Source organism: Bufo bufo, chromosome 7 (genome assembly GCF_905171765.1).
Source record: "Bufo bufo chromosome 7, aBufBuf1.1, whole genome shotgun sequence".
In the NCBI taxonomy this organism is placed as follows: domain Eukaryota; kingdom Metazoa; phylum Chordata; class Amphibia; order Anura; family Bufonidae; genus Bufo; species Bufo bufo.
In genome coordinates this window covers 9,582,606-9,596,476 of record NC_053395.1, presented here as the reverse complement: position 1 = coordinate 9,596,476, position 13,871 = coordinate 9,582,606, and positions in this window count along the sequence as shown.

Below are 13,871 nucleotides of genomic sequence, written 5' to 3'. Positions count from 1 at the left end.
CGTTTGCAATCGATGGATCCAATATGCTTCTCTTTTCAGCAACAATTTATTTCTATCATCACCGCGTCGAGGTAATGGAACAGTGACCTGATAGCGTAATTGTGATATTGTATGTCCCTTTTGGTGAAAGTGATACGGTATTGAGAGTAATAGATTCTCCTTTCTAATAGTCGATTTGTGTTTGCTTAATCGATCTTTAATTCTCCTGGAGGTCTCCCCCACATACAGCAGACCGCAGGGACATTTAAGAATGTATATTACAAATCTACATCGCAGGTGAAGACCCCCCTTTATTGGAATTTGTTCATCAGAATGCGGATGAGAAAAATGGCTACCTTTAATAACACTTGAGCAATTGACACAATTCAAACATGGCCAGTTTTATTACTACCTATGTCCGCTCTGACTATTTTGTCGCGTATATTGTCTGTTCTTTTGAAGCCGACAATATATCAAGAGTGTGAGTGCCGGTCTCTCCTTCACACATACTAAGGTCATGTATAGTCACAGGGGAGCACCCAGGAATTTTGTCTAGGGGGGGTCCAAAAGGCAAAAAAATGTGGCATGTGTAGTGCGCTGTGCTAATTAAATTTTTCAAAGCCCCCTTTATATTTAAAAATGCAGGGAAGGGGTGTAGTGTGTTGCGCTGATTCTTTTACTTGGCGATTCTAAAAGCCCTGCAGGAAAATAATGGGCGGGCCGCAATTTTTTGGCCCCGCCCATTATTAAAAGCCCCACCTACATATAATAGGCCACGCCCAACAAACACTGTACAGCTGACATTCTATAGTTGAGGCCTGTCTACACATCATACGGAGAGGGGGGGAGGCCCGTCCTGGCTGCACTGCCTGCTTATACAACAAGCTACAGCCAGGAAGCTCCTCCGCTCTCCTCCCTCCTCAGATCCTGCTCGAGGCCTGTGGTTCCCCCCCACCATCTGCCACCCGCCCGTGGCCTGCTGCCCCCCTTGACCGTCCTCACCCAGCTCTGAATCCTCCTTCTGCAAATGGCAGGGGGGGGGGGGGGAGCCGGAGCATCTCCTCTCCTACATAGCGCCCCCTACCTCTTACATCCAGTGATGTCACCTTTGTTGTAGACTCTCTCTTTCCTCATCTTCTCCATTCAGACCAGACCGCCATGATGATTCTTCAGCCATCTCCCGTCTCTGCAGAGATTGAGAAACAGACATTAGTTTCCCACATTTCCATCATCTTCACATCTTCTGAACACCCTTTCCTGCCACCCCCAATACTGTGCCCGCTGTGCCCCCAATACTATACTGCAGAAACAGTCCCCCTGGAAATACTACTACCACACAGATAGTGTCCCCAATACTGTGCCCGCTGTGCCCCCAATACTGTGCCCGCTGTGCCCCCAATACTATACTGCAGATACAGTCCCCCTGGAAATACTACCACACAGATAGTGCCCCCAATACTGCGCCCGCTGTGCCCCCAATACTATACTGCAGAAACAGCCCCCCTGGAAATACTGCTACCACACAGATAGTGCCCCCTTCAACAATTATTTGCACACAGTGCTCTAAAAAAATAACTGCGCCCAGACACTAATAGTATAAAGATAATGTCCCCCAAAAATTATTGTCCGAAGCTGATACTGTGGCAGGGTGCCCCCCAAAGTAACAGTGCTCCCCAAAATAGAAATAATTCTCTGCCAGAGCACACTTAGTAGTAATAATGCCCCTATAGTGCCCATACTAGTAATCATGTTCCTCATAGCCCCCCAGTATTAGCAAAGCTCCGCATAATACATCCTAGTACTAATAATTCTCCCTACAATATGACAGTACATGAAATACCCCCGCTTAGTGCCCGCTGTTGAGCTAGTGTCCCCATAATGTATGCCAGTATAAAATACCCCTATATAGTGCCCCAGTAAATGCCCTCATAGTGCTCCTCTCCCCCTTCCCCATAGTGTCCCCCATAATATGCCAGTAAAAAATGCCCCTTCTAAGTGCCACCATATGCCCCAATAGTGCTCCACTCCCCCATAGTGCCGCTCTCCCCTATAGTGCCTACCATAATGTGCCAGTAAAAAAATGCCCCCTTAGTGCCACCAAATGCCATAATGCCCCCATAATGTGCCAATAAGAATAAAGGCCCCTTTAGAGCCCCCACTTCCCCTAAGTGCCCCCAAATAATGCCCCTATAGTGCCACCAGATGCCCCATAGTGCCATTCTCCCCTATAGTGCCCCCATAATATGTCAATAAAAAAAAAGCCCCTTTAGACCCCCCAGATGCCCGCATAGTGCTCCTCTCCCCCATGGTGTCGCCCCATAATGTGCCAGTAAAAAATGCCCCTTCAAAGTGCCACCATATGCCCCAATAGTGCTCCACTCCTCCATAGTGCCGCCCTCCCCTATAGTGCCTCCCATAATGTGCCAGTAAAAAATGCCCCCTTAGTGCCACCAGGTGCCATAATGCCCCCATGTGCCAATAAGAAAAAAAGGAGAACACCCACTTCCCCATAGTGCCCCCAAATAATGCCCCTATAGTGCCACCAGATGCCCCATAGTGCCGTTCTCCCCTATAGTGCCCCCCATAATGTGTAAAAAAAAAAAAAAAGCCCCTTTAGAGCCCCCATAGTGCTCCTCTCCCCCATGGTGCCCCCCAAATAATGCCCCTATAGTGCCACCAGATGCCCCCTAGTGCCGTTCTCCCCTATAGTGCCCCCCATAATGTGTAAAAAAAAAAGCCCCTTTAAAGCCCCCATAGTGCTCCTCTCCCCCATGGTGCCCCCCAAATAATGCCCCTATAGTGCCACCAGATGCCCCCTAGTGCCGTTCTCCCGTATAGTGCCCCCCATAATGTGTAAAAAAAAGCCCCTTTAGAGCCCCCATAGTGCTCCTCTCCCCCATGGTGCCCCCCCCCCCATAATGTGCCAGTAAGAAGTGCCACCTAAAAAAGAAGTACCACCAGATGCCCCATAGTGCCGTTCTCCCCTTTAGTGCCCCATAGTGCCAGCTCCCCCCCTCCAAAAAAACAAAACAAAAAAAAAAAATACACTGATACTTACCTCTATCAGCAGCGATGCGATGCAGGCTCTTCCGGCCTGTGTCCCTGCTGTGTGCTGCCCGGCTCAGGCGCGTGATGATGACGTCATCGCGCCGTCTGAGCCGGCCTCTGATAGGCTGCAGGCATTAGTGCCTGCGGCCTATCAGAAGAACAGGGGAGGGACACACCTCTCCCTCCCCTGCCGCAGCACAGCACAGGCATCTGTATCGCTGTCCTGAGGACAGCGATACAGATGGATTAGATATGGAGATGAGCGCTTCCACAATGGAAGCGCTTATCTCCTAGTACTCCCACTGCCCCCCCGACCCCCCCCACCACCACCGCCGCGGCCGCCGCAATTACATCCAGGGCCGCGCCGCCTGTGGTGATCGGCGGTGCGGCCCTGAAGGATAAAAAAATAAAAAATTTGGCTGGTTGTTCTAGGGGGGGTCCAGACCCGCTGGACCCCCCCTGTAGGTGCGCCACTGTATAGTCATCGGCATTAGGCAGAGATGTGTAAAATTCCTCATGGATCCATGCCTGATTCATTTTCACAAATGTAATATTTTCCATACTTATGGAGAAGGGTGGTCAAGACACTCCACCCATTGGAAATTGGGCCAGTTCCTGCCACTGGTCCAGTTTGCTGACTTTCTCAGAAGTTCATGAAGTCAGGGCTTGGTGCATCTGCCACAGAAAGGGCACAATCCAGGTACGACTGAACCTGGTTGTTCATGAGGGGCATATCTGATGACGTGCATGCGGTTGGCAGTGCAGATGAAAGAGTTGTTTCATCATGTTCAGCAAACTCTATTGGCTGGTGCTGGACCCAGGTATTCTGTACTCCATCCTCACTGTGATGGTTTGTCATGGCCAGCGTGTGTTGTCATCTTTCTGGCACACTGAGTGTCAGTCGTCAAAAAAACTGCTTAGCCATTCCCATAGACTTGCATTAATGCTGTATACAAGGCTATGAAAGACAGAAATTGTAACAATGATTCTGTTTAGGCTATGCGTCTCCACTCCACCCCTCCTAGTAGAAGGTTCTAGTTTAGCTAGAAACTATGTAAGGAGGTGATGTGCGCACCTCCCTTCCGGCCGCCGAGCTCCCAGCCCGATGTGAGATGAAGTAGACGCCGCTTCACCCACTGCTCTGCCACCTGGCCGCCCTGCCTCCTTACGCGTGAGACGCTGCCTAGCTGACCTCTGACTCCGGAGAGAGAGTGGGCGCCGAGCACAGACAGAAGATCGGAAGCGATAGGAGGAGGACCGCTGTGGCTGTGCGAGCGCCTGTTCTTCCCCCACTCCCCCCCCCCCCTCTCGACGAAAACCGGAGCTGAGGTGAGATGTACAGATTCTGGTGCCTGACTTAAGCCCTGGCTGTTAAATAGGCCGATACAGCATCGAGGTGAGGCAAGATGGTTTAAGTGTGGCTGGCAGCTGAGGGCAATTGAGGTTGCCATAAAACCGGTCCTAAAGTATATGTATGGGAACCGGGTGGTGCCCCCCCCTGATAGCCTACACCTAGAAGACAAGACTCGGACTATGGTAGTAGAGGGGGAGGGCCACTGTTTGCTGATGGAAAGAGCGCACGGCAATACAAACTCTTCAAAGCCTGTGAGAGGGAGGAATTGATCCTGATGCTGTGGTTGACGGGAAGAGGGGGAAATAACAGGGGTTAAGAGGAAAAGCCAGCTTCCGGATTGTGTATAGCCCTCCGAGTTGCCCCCCCCCTCTCCTGCCCTGAATAGTTGGACTAAGGCCTTGAAGCTGCAGGGGATGGCCGCCGGTGCATAAACGAAAGAATCAGCTTTTTATGGCGTATAAAACCAAGGTTTAAACACATTCAACAGAGCGGACTGTGCTAATTGAAGGGAGGCCTGGCGGAGCGAGTGAGTCACATTGATAAGAGGAGAACTGACATGGTGGTATTGGCCTATAAAAAGATTGAGATGGGATGGGCTGAAGAATGAAATGCGGGGAATGTATTAACCCAACTTAGGGCACTTTCACACTTGCGTTCTTTTCTTCCGGCATAGAGTTCCGTCGTCGGGGCTCTATGCCGGAAGAATGCTGATCAGGATTATCCCCATGCATTCTGAATGGAGAGAAATCCGTTCAGGATGCATCAGGATGTCTTCAGTTCCGGAACGGAAAGTTTTTGGGCCGGAGAAAATACCGCAGCATGCTGCGCTTTTTGCTCCCGCCAAAAATCCTGAAGACTTGCCGCAAGGCCGGATCCGGAATTAATGCCCATTGAAAGGCATTAATCCGGATCCGGCCTTAAGCTAAACGTCGTTTCGGTGCATTACCGGATCCGACATTTAGCTTTTTCTGAATGGTTACTATGGCACCCAGGACGCTATTAAAGTCCTGGCTGCCATAGTAGTAGTGGGGAGCGGGGGAGCAGTATACTTACAGTCCGTGCGGCTCCTGGGGCGCTCCAGAATGACGCCAGGGCGCCCCACACGCATGGATGACGTGATCGCATGGACACGTCATCCATGCGCATGGGGCGCTCTGACGTCATTCTGAAGCGCCCCGGGAGCCGCACGGACTGTAAGTATACTGCTCCCCCGCTCCCCACTACTACTATGGCAACCAGGACTTTAATAGCATCCTGGGTGCCATAGTAACACTGAACGCATTTTGAAGACGGCTCCGTCTTCAAATGCTTTCAGTTCACTTGCATTTTTCCGGATCCGGCGTGTAATTCCGGCAAATGGAGTACACAACGGATCCGGACAACGCAAATGTGAAAGAGGCCTAACTTCGTGTTTTAAAAAAAAAAAAAACAGCATACATTGATGTGACATGTTATATGATCGGCGGAGACACTACGAACTGCTTAACGCAACTAACCATAGTAACTGGTCTGGAGCACAGTGGTGCATGCTATATTAACTGTGCGATTGAATTGCACTAATTACACCACCGCATTGAACGAACTGTTTGGGTTAACTGGCCGCTCATTATATAGGTGTAAAAGCTGCTGCGTCCTATTGCCTCTGGAGCCTCTGATGACATTTTTCGCTGCAGGTTAATAAAGCTAACCATATTAATGGGCTAGCGATATCAGAATACCATTATATGAATTGGAACCTGAATCTACTTGAGCTAACTATATTTACTATACTAACAGCGCGGCATGAATTAACTTACGGACTAATTGGCGCAATATTGTAGAGCCGCGATACAGAGGCTACTAATAGACACGCTTGAATTTTGAGTTCAGCCAATTGACCTACTACACTAACTTGAAATACTGATAACTGGTCTGTTTGTTGAAGTGCGTTGTATGTATTGAACAGACTGTGAGCAGGACGTTATATACATATAAATGTAGCCTCCCGCTTACATGGGTAGCCCAATAGATGAAGAGAGAGTGGCCTGCTTCTAACCGACCAATATATCTTCTAATACTTAATTGTATCAAGGTTGTGGACAGCCGGCTAGAGTGAGGGGCACCTGTATGTGGGTAGGAGGACGCAAACACACAAAAAAATGGTGCCAATGTAAAATGCTGAATACTTTTACTGTAAGTTAGGCTATTTGGACACTAATTGGTGGGACGCCAGGAGGAATTTAATGCTTGGTCGTCTCATTGTTGGATAGCTCTTGATCTGGGCAGTTACGTGGGGATAGGATGGCCAGACAGGGGGTTGGGAAAAAAGGGCGGGGGCAACTGGAACTAAACACCTCAATTTCTTCAGGGCTCAAAAAAACAGAAAGGACTAAGCAACAACTCTTGACCAATATGAGAATTCAGAGGTCCGTCCCCCCCCAAGAAAAAAAAAAAGAGGACACATCCCAAGACCTGGAGGGGGAGGGGGAATTCTTTGGGTCGGTGGAAAACATTAACCTGAAAACCTGGGATGAGGGTCCCCAGACTGGAGAGAGAGGTACTAATCAGACAAAGGAGGCGGATGAATGCAACTCTAATAAAGGGGAGCAGGCGCCTAGTCTGCAAGATATATTCCAAGAAATAAAGAACTGTAGTCTGGCAATAGAAGACCTCTCTCTTCAGACTGGAAATATTAAGGAGGTGGTTGGGCTTTTAAGAACTGACTTACAAAAATATAAAGATAGGCAGAGAAAAGAATATCGGATTCAGAGGATCTCTTACAAATTACGGCTAAGGAGAAAAATATCCTAAAGGAAGAGAATAGAGGACTAAAAAATAAATTACTAGATTTAGAAAATAGGTCCAGAAGGGCCAATCTGAGATGCCTAGGGATCCAAGAGGGGGTAGAAGGACAAGATCTTCGCGATTATATACAAACTTGGCTGAGGGCACAATTGGGCCAAGATATTTCAGACCACAAAAATAGAGTGACGGCGAAACTACCCCCTCCCGGAACAAGACCGAGATCAATAATTATACATTTATTATCAGTAAGGGACAAGGAGGAGATAGCACGTAGGTCCAGGAAGAAAGGGAGTCTGGAGTGTGAGGGTGCAGCAGTGATGCTATTTCCTGATTATGCTAGGGAAACGGTAAGGGAAAGGAGTCAGTTTATTGATATAAAAAAAAAAGTTGCGCTTACATAACGTCAAGTATTCAATGATGTTTCCAGCTAAGCTTCGGGTAAAAGATAGTCAGTATTAACTAGCCTTTATGAGAATAATCTCATGGAATATTAGGGGCTTGAGCAGGGGTGTAAAGACAGTTGCTGTGTTTGATGCAATCCAAAGGGCACTACCAGCTATAATTTGTCTACAAGAAACACATCTGACAGATGAGACGAAAGGCGGAGTAAATAGACCATGGATCCAGTGTGCCTTCCATTCAGTTTATTCATCATATGCGAGAGGGGTGAGCATACTAATACATCGTGACATAAATATCAAGGTGATTAAAACTGTGATAGATAGAGAAGGTTGTTACGTTTTTATGGACTGCATACTATAAGGAAAAGCATGGCTGATAGCAAATGTCTATATACCGCCGCCCTTTAAAACAGACATTCTGCTAAAAATTCACGATCTTGCGATTAATGCGGGGGATAAACCACTTTTGGTAATGGGAGATTTTAATAATGTAATGGATGGTAATATAGATAGATGTAGAATAGGTAATACACAGGGAAGTGGTACGGACACTAAGTTAAAAACTATCACAGAAGAGTTGGGTTGGACTGATATTTGGAGCGTAATGCACCCGAAGTTAAAGAAATATTCATATTTTTCAAAAACACATCGGAGCCTATCACGGATTGATTTTGTTTTCACTAACAATAAAGGTACACTGGATATTGAACGAGTTAGGTACAGCCAACGCGGGATTTTGGATCACAACCCCATAAATATAAATATAAAAAGGGAGGCAAAAAAAAAGGGGTATGAATATAAATGTAGGGTGGATAAATATAATGGGTATACACAATAAGGTTTTGGAATAGATTAGGGAATATTTTGATATAAATGAGGGTTCAGCAGCAAATAACACGGTCTGGGAGGCTGCAAAGGCCTTTATTAGGGGGATTATCACAAAATACACGTTATTATATAAGAAAAGCCTGAGGAAGAAACTATTAGCATTAGAACAAGAGGCTGAAAGGCATGAAAAAAAAAATATGTTGAAAATCCCGTAGAAGCAAACTACAAAGAATGGATGGATAGAGACACTAAAATGGAAGATGAAATGTTTCTGCAGGCTGAACAACAAAAGGAAAATTATGTGAGGGATAATTACATCTACGCACATATACCGGGTAAAAAGTTAGCGGCCCTGGTGGCAGCACAGACAAAAAAATATAACTATATTCACTGTTTAGTAGACAAATTAGGACATAAAATTACTGAACAAATGGCCAAAATAGAACTATTTAAGGAATATTTTGAGGATATATATATAGCAGTAAAATAAAGAAAAATATTTAGCAAATACAATATTTTTTGGATAAAATTACTATTACTACTATAACTCCAGAACAAAGGGAAAGTTTGGATCCCCCAATAGACCCCGAAGAAGTGGATAAAATATTATCAATGATAACTAAGAATAAGACGCCAGGCATAGATGGTATCCCGTTTGAAGTGTACGCCTAATACAGAGAAATAATTATTCTGAAACTACTAAATATGTGGACAGCATCGAGAGAATCAGGTAAATTGCCGGACTCACTGAGGGAAGCCTTAATCACACTCATCTTAAACTCCGGGAAAGATCCAATGTTATTAGATTCATATCGCCCTATCTCACTGATCAATACAGATAATAAAATACTGGCAAAGATCCTGGCAGCTAGGATTGGGGGGGTAATGCTAGGGCTTGTGCATGAGGACCAAGCGGGATTTGTGAATACCCAAATGGAGCCCACAAATAGTGGTGAGAGAATGATCCTAACTATAGACGCCTCAAAAGCCTATACTATAGAATGGCCCTTTTTATTGGCAACCCTGAAGAAAATGGGATTTGGTGAAATATTTGTCTCTTGGGTTAAGCTATTATATACTGATATATCATCGAGGGTGATCCTGAATGGAGAACATTCTGAAGGCATACCTATTGGCAGGGGGGTTAGACAGGGTTGCCCCCTCTCCGCCCTGCTATTTGCTATAGCTATGGAACCCTTGGCGGACTTGATCAGGCAAGATAAAGACATTGAAGGCTTTAGGTATGGACCTCAAGAAGAAAAAACTGCTCTATACGCAGACGACATTATGCTGTTTGTGGGCTCCTATGGATCACTTACTAGGATTTTTGAGATATTTGAAAAGTACAGCAAATATACTGGACTCAATATAAACTGGTCTAAGTCGGCATGCATCCCGATTGATCCCCTGAATGGTTTAATACTGGGCCAACTGGAAATCAAGAGAATAGACGAACCCGTAAAATATCTAGGAATTCAAATAACGCCTAATCCTAAAGTCTATGTCCAGCTAAATGTACTGCCTAAAATACAAGAAATTAGGAAGAAAGTAGAAGTATGGAAAAAACTATACGTTTCAATGGCAGGTCGAATTTGAAATTTGAAAATGTGTATTCTACCCTCCATGAATTATATCTTATGGAATGCGCCGGTAATAATCCCTAAAAAGGTTTTTTTAAAAATAACTTCCTTACTGGCGGATTTAATATGGAGTGGCAAAAAAACGCGAATAAGAGCACAAATATTGCAGACCCGGGAGAAGGAGGGTGGATTATCGGCCCCGGATGTGGAACTATATTTCCTTTCTGGCCACATTAGAAAGTTGATAATATGGAGCAATTCACAAAGATATAAGAACATGGTGGCAGGTATTAATAAAAAACTGGATAAATGTAGTATTTTTCAAGTGGTGGAAGCTGACATTTTGTCGCAGCAGCAAATTAGTAAAATACTCCTATTTGGGCTGTGGACTAAAGTCTATAAAGAAGCAGGAGAACTGTGGCCCCAGACTAGACTACACACAGACACCTTATTGTGGGATAACATACATCTTACAGAATTGAAGTCAATCGAACAGAAAATCTGGTGGAAATACGGAATTTTCAGACTGGGACAGGTATGGAAGGAGGGAGATATAGTCATATATTTAGATCTTAAAAATGAAGGCGGGTTTGGGAATAAGGACTTGAGTCTCTTCTACTTACAACTGAAACAAGCTCTAGGAGCGTCGTTAGGTAGGGGAACACAAATTGATACCCTCCCACCCTCCTCGCCAATATTTCTAAACTAACAACAGGAAAGAAACTGGTGTCCAGGATAAATGAAAGTTTGTTATATAAAAAAATCTAAAAAAGTGCAGTTAACTGCCTAATGTATAAATGGCAGGATGTCTTGGAGCCTCAACGGGAGGAATTCTGGGAGAAGGTGATAAGGGCCAAAAATGGGGTCTCAAATAATTTCTCCCATAGGATTACTCAATTTAACATAATATATCGGCTATATTACTCCCCTAAAAGGTTGATGAAATATTATAAAACCAAGGAATTTAGCTGTAAAAAATGTGGGCAGTTAGGGGTGGATGATGTGCATATACTATGGACGTGCACGAAGATCAGAGAATTTTGGTGGAAGGTGCATGAAAGAATACAAGAATATCATGGGTTTAGAGTCCCTTGGGAGTTTGAAACATGTATTTTGGGGAGGATGGATGAGATAGAGTCTGCTAAGTATCGAGAGATAGCATCCAAAATTTTATTCCAAGCCAGGAGGTGCATCGTAGCACATTGGGGAGATAGTGTGGTCCCTGAGGTCATAGAGTGGGAGAACCAGGCTAGAGTCTCGCTCGCCAGAGAGAAATTCCATCTGGTATCCAGAAAAAAAAAGCTAGATTTGATGGGCTCTGGCAGAAATGGCTAAAATGACTTGGGATGGGGGGGGGGGGGCGAAGGCGGGGAGGAGGGAGAGATTCCCATTTTTTTAAATAATTTTTTTGGAACAAGCAGTGGGGAGGGGTGGGAATATATATTTATGTATAATTGTGGATAAATTAGATTGTGCAAATTAGATTGTCTATTCGTATTATAATTGTAAAAAACAATAAAGATTAAATATAAAAAATAAAAAAAAAGGAGAGAAGAGCCCCTAGTTGTCTGCAAATAGGGAAAAGTGTTTAGTAGGAGAGACTATACCTGTCTGCAGAAAGGGACCAGTGTTTAGTAAAAGAGAACTGAAGAAGACACGGAATTGGGGATGATATGATCAGTGATCTAGCTGTACAATTGAGCCATACACCTGGACCACCAACCCTTTGACCAGAAAGCCAGCCTTCTGAGAGAGAGAAAGAGAGAGAGGGACAGCTAGCTCATGCCTTTCCTCAGCAAAAAACCCTTCTTCTGCCCGGGAGGAGACTGGAGAAGCCAGCCCTATGCCTCGTCTCAGGGAGGAGACTGGAGACGCCAGCCCTATGCCTCATCTCAGGGAGGAGACTGGAGACGCCAGCCCTATGCCTCGTCTCAGGGAGGAGACTGGAGACGCCAGCCCTATGCCTCGTCTCAGGGAGGAGACTGGAGACGCCATCCCTATGCCTCGTCTCAGGGAGGAGACTGGAGAAGCCAGCCCTATGCCTCGTCTCAGGGAGGAGACTGGAGACGCCAGCCCTATGCCTCGTCTCAGGGAGGAGACTGGAGACGCCAGCCCTATGCTTCGTCTCAGGGAGGAGACTGGAGACGCCAGCCCTATGCCTCGTCTCAGGGAGGAGACTGGAGACGCCAACCCTATGCCTCGTCTCAGGGAGGAGACTGGAGAAGCCAGCCCTATGCCTCGTCTCAGGGAGGAGACTGGAGACGCCAGCCCTATGCCTCGTCTCAGGGAGGAGACTGGAGAAGCCAGCCCTATGCCTCGTCTCAGGGAGGAGACTGGAGACGCCAGCCCTATGCCTCGTCTCAGGGAGGAGACTGGAGACGCCAGCCCTATGCTTCGTCTCAGGGAGGAGACTGGAGACGCCAGCCCTATGCCTCGTCTCAGGGAGGAGACTGGAGACGCCAGCCCTATGCCTCGTCTCAGGGAGGAGACTGGAGAAGCCAGCCCTATGCCTCGTCTCAGGGAGGAGACTGGAGACGCCAGCCCTATGCCTCGTCTCAGGGAGGAGACTGGAGAAGCCAGCCCTATACCTCATCTAATGGACGAGACTGGAGACGCCAGCCCTATACCTCATCTAATGGACGAGACTGGAGACGCCAGCCCAGTGCCTCGCCTGTATTGTTTGGCACCTGAATCCATCCAGTAAAGAAGCCCCCTGGTTACTGCAGACCCCGACTCTCTGGACTTATTTCCTATTGGGGTGCACCAGGCCTTACCATCGCTTCCGGAGAGCAGCAACACGTGGTGACACCTCAACAGTGGCCCCAGTGTTTTGTTGGGGCTACCTCAAATCCGTTCCCTGCACCACAATCTCTTCTTACATCAGCGTGAGCTGTGAGATAAATATCTGGGGGATGACATTGTTTATGTCACAGTTGTCCCTACTGACAAATCTAATGGCCTCTTTGAAAGCATGATTACAACCTCAAAACAACACATGCTTCCAGCCTGGCCAGATCGATTTTCCCACATGAACATATAATGCCACTTGCAGATGGAGATCTGTACTTCCTACTGTACATTTGTGCCTGAACACTGTGAGGGGTTTGTTGGGTGTCAGTGTAGAGAAAAATTACCATATAGGAGATGCCCACACATAGCCACCACCAGCAGTGCTCATAACATTTCTGCCATCACCACCGCCTGAGCTTGCCCTAGCTCTGACGGCTTTTGAGCCAGCGTAATCTGCTCCTGGGCTGACCACAGGAGAATACAATCTGCTTGAGATGGCAGTAAAGTCCAGCACAGCAGGTAAAATCCAGTTCTTTATTGAGAGCAGGACACAAAAAATCTGATGTGTCCCTGCCAGGTGGAGATCTTCCATTGCAGTGGTCTTCAAATCTACATAGTGTTGTGTTGTCACAGGACCATGGGGGAATGAAGTGCACGTTATCAGAGGTGTCAGTTGGTGTCCTTGGATGGATGATCAGACGTTAGACTCCACCTTTACCCGTCTTTCCCATTCGGTCCAGACAATGTCCACTGGTTAGGGATACCAACTCACACTGGACACTACTGGTTTAGGATCCAGTCTGAGACTGCAACACCCCCTGTCTTGCCCTGCTGGGAGATATAGTGTCTGTGAAGCAGGGAAGGTAACATCTATCAGTTTTACTATTAAAGAGACAAAAAAACACTCCTAATTCTTCTTCTTGTGGAGGCATCAGAGGCAGGAAAACGGTGCGGAAACAAGAACGGGAAATATAAAGCAAGTAATGAAAAAGAAAGCACAAGGACTTATACACCACAGGAGCCCATCAGAGGAGACACGTGCAGAGCTCAGAAACAGCTATCTCTGGTGTTACATAGGACTGCAGGTGACATCTACTGCATTATCTG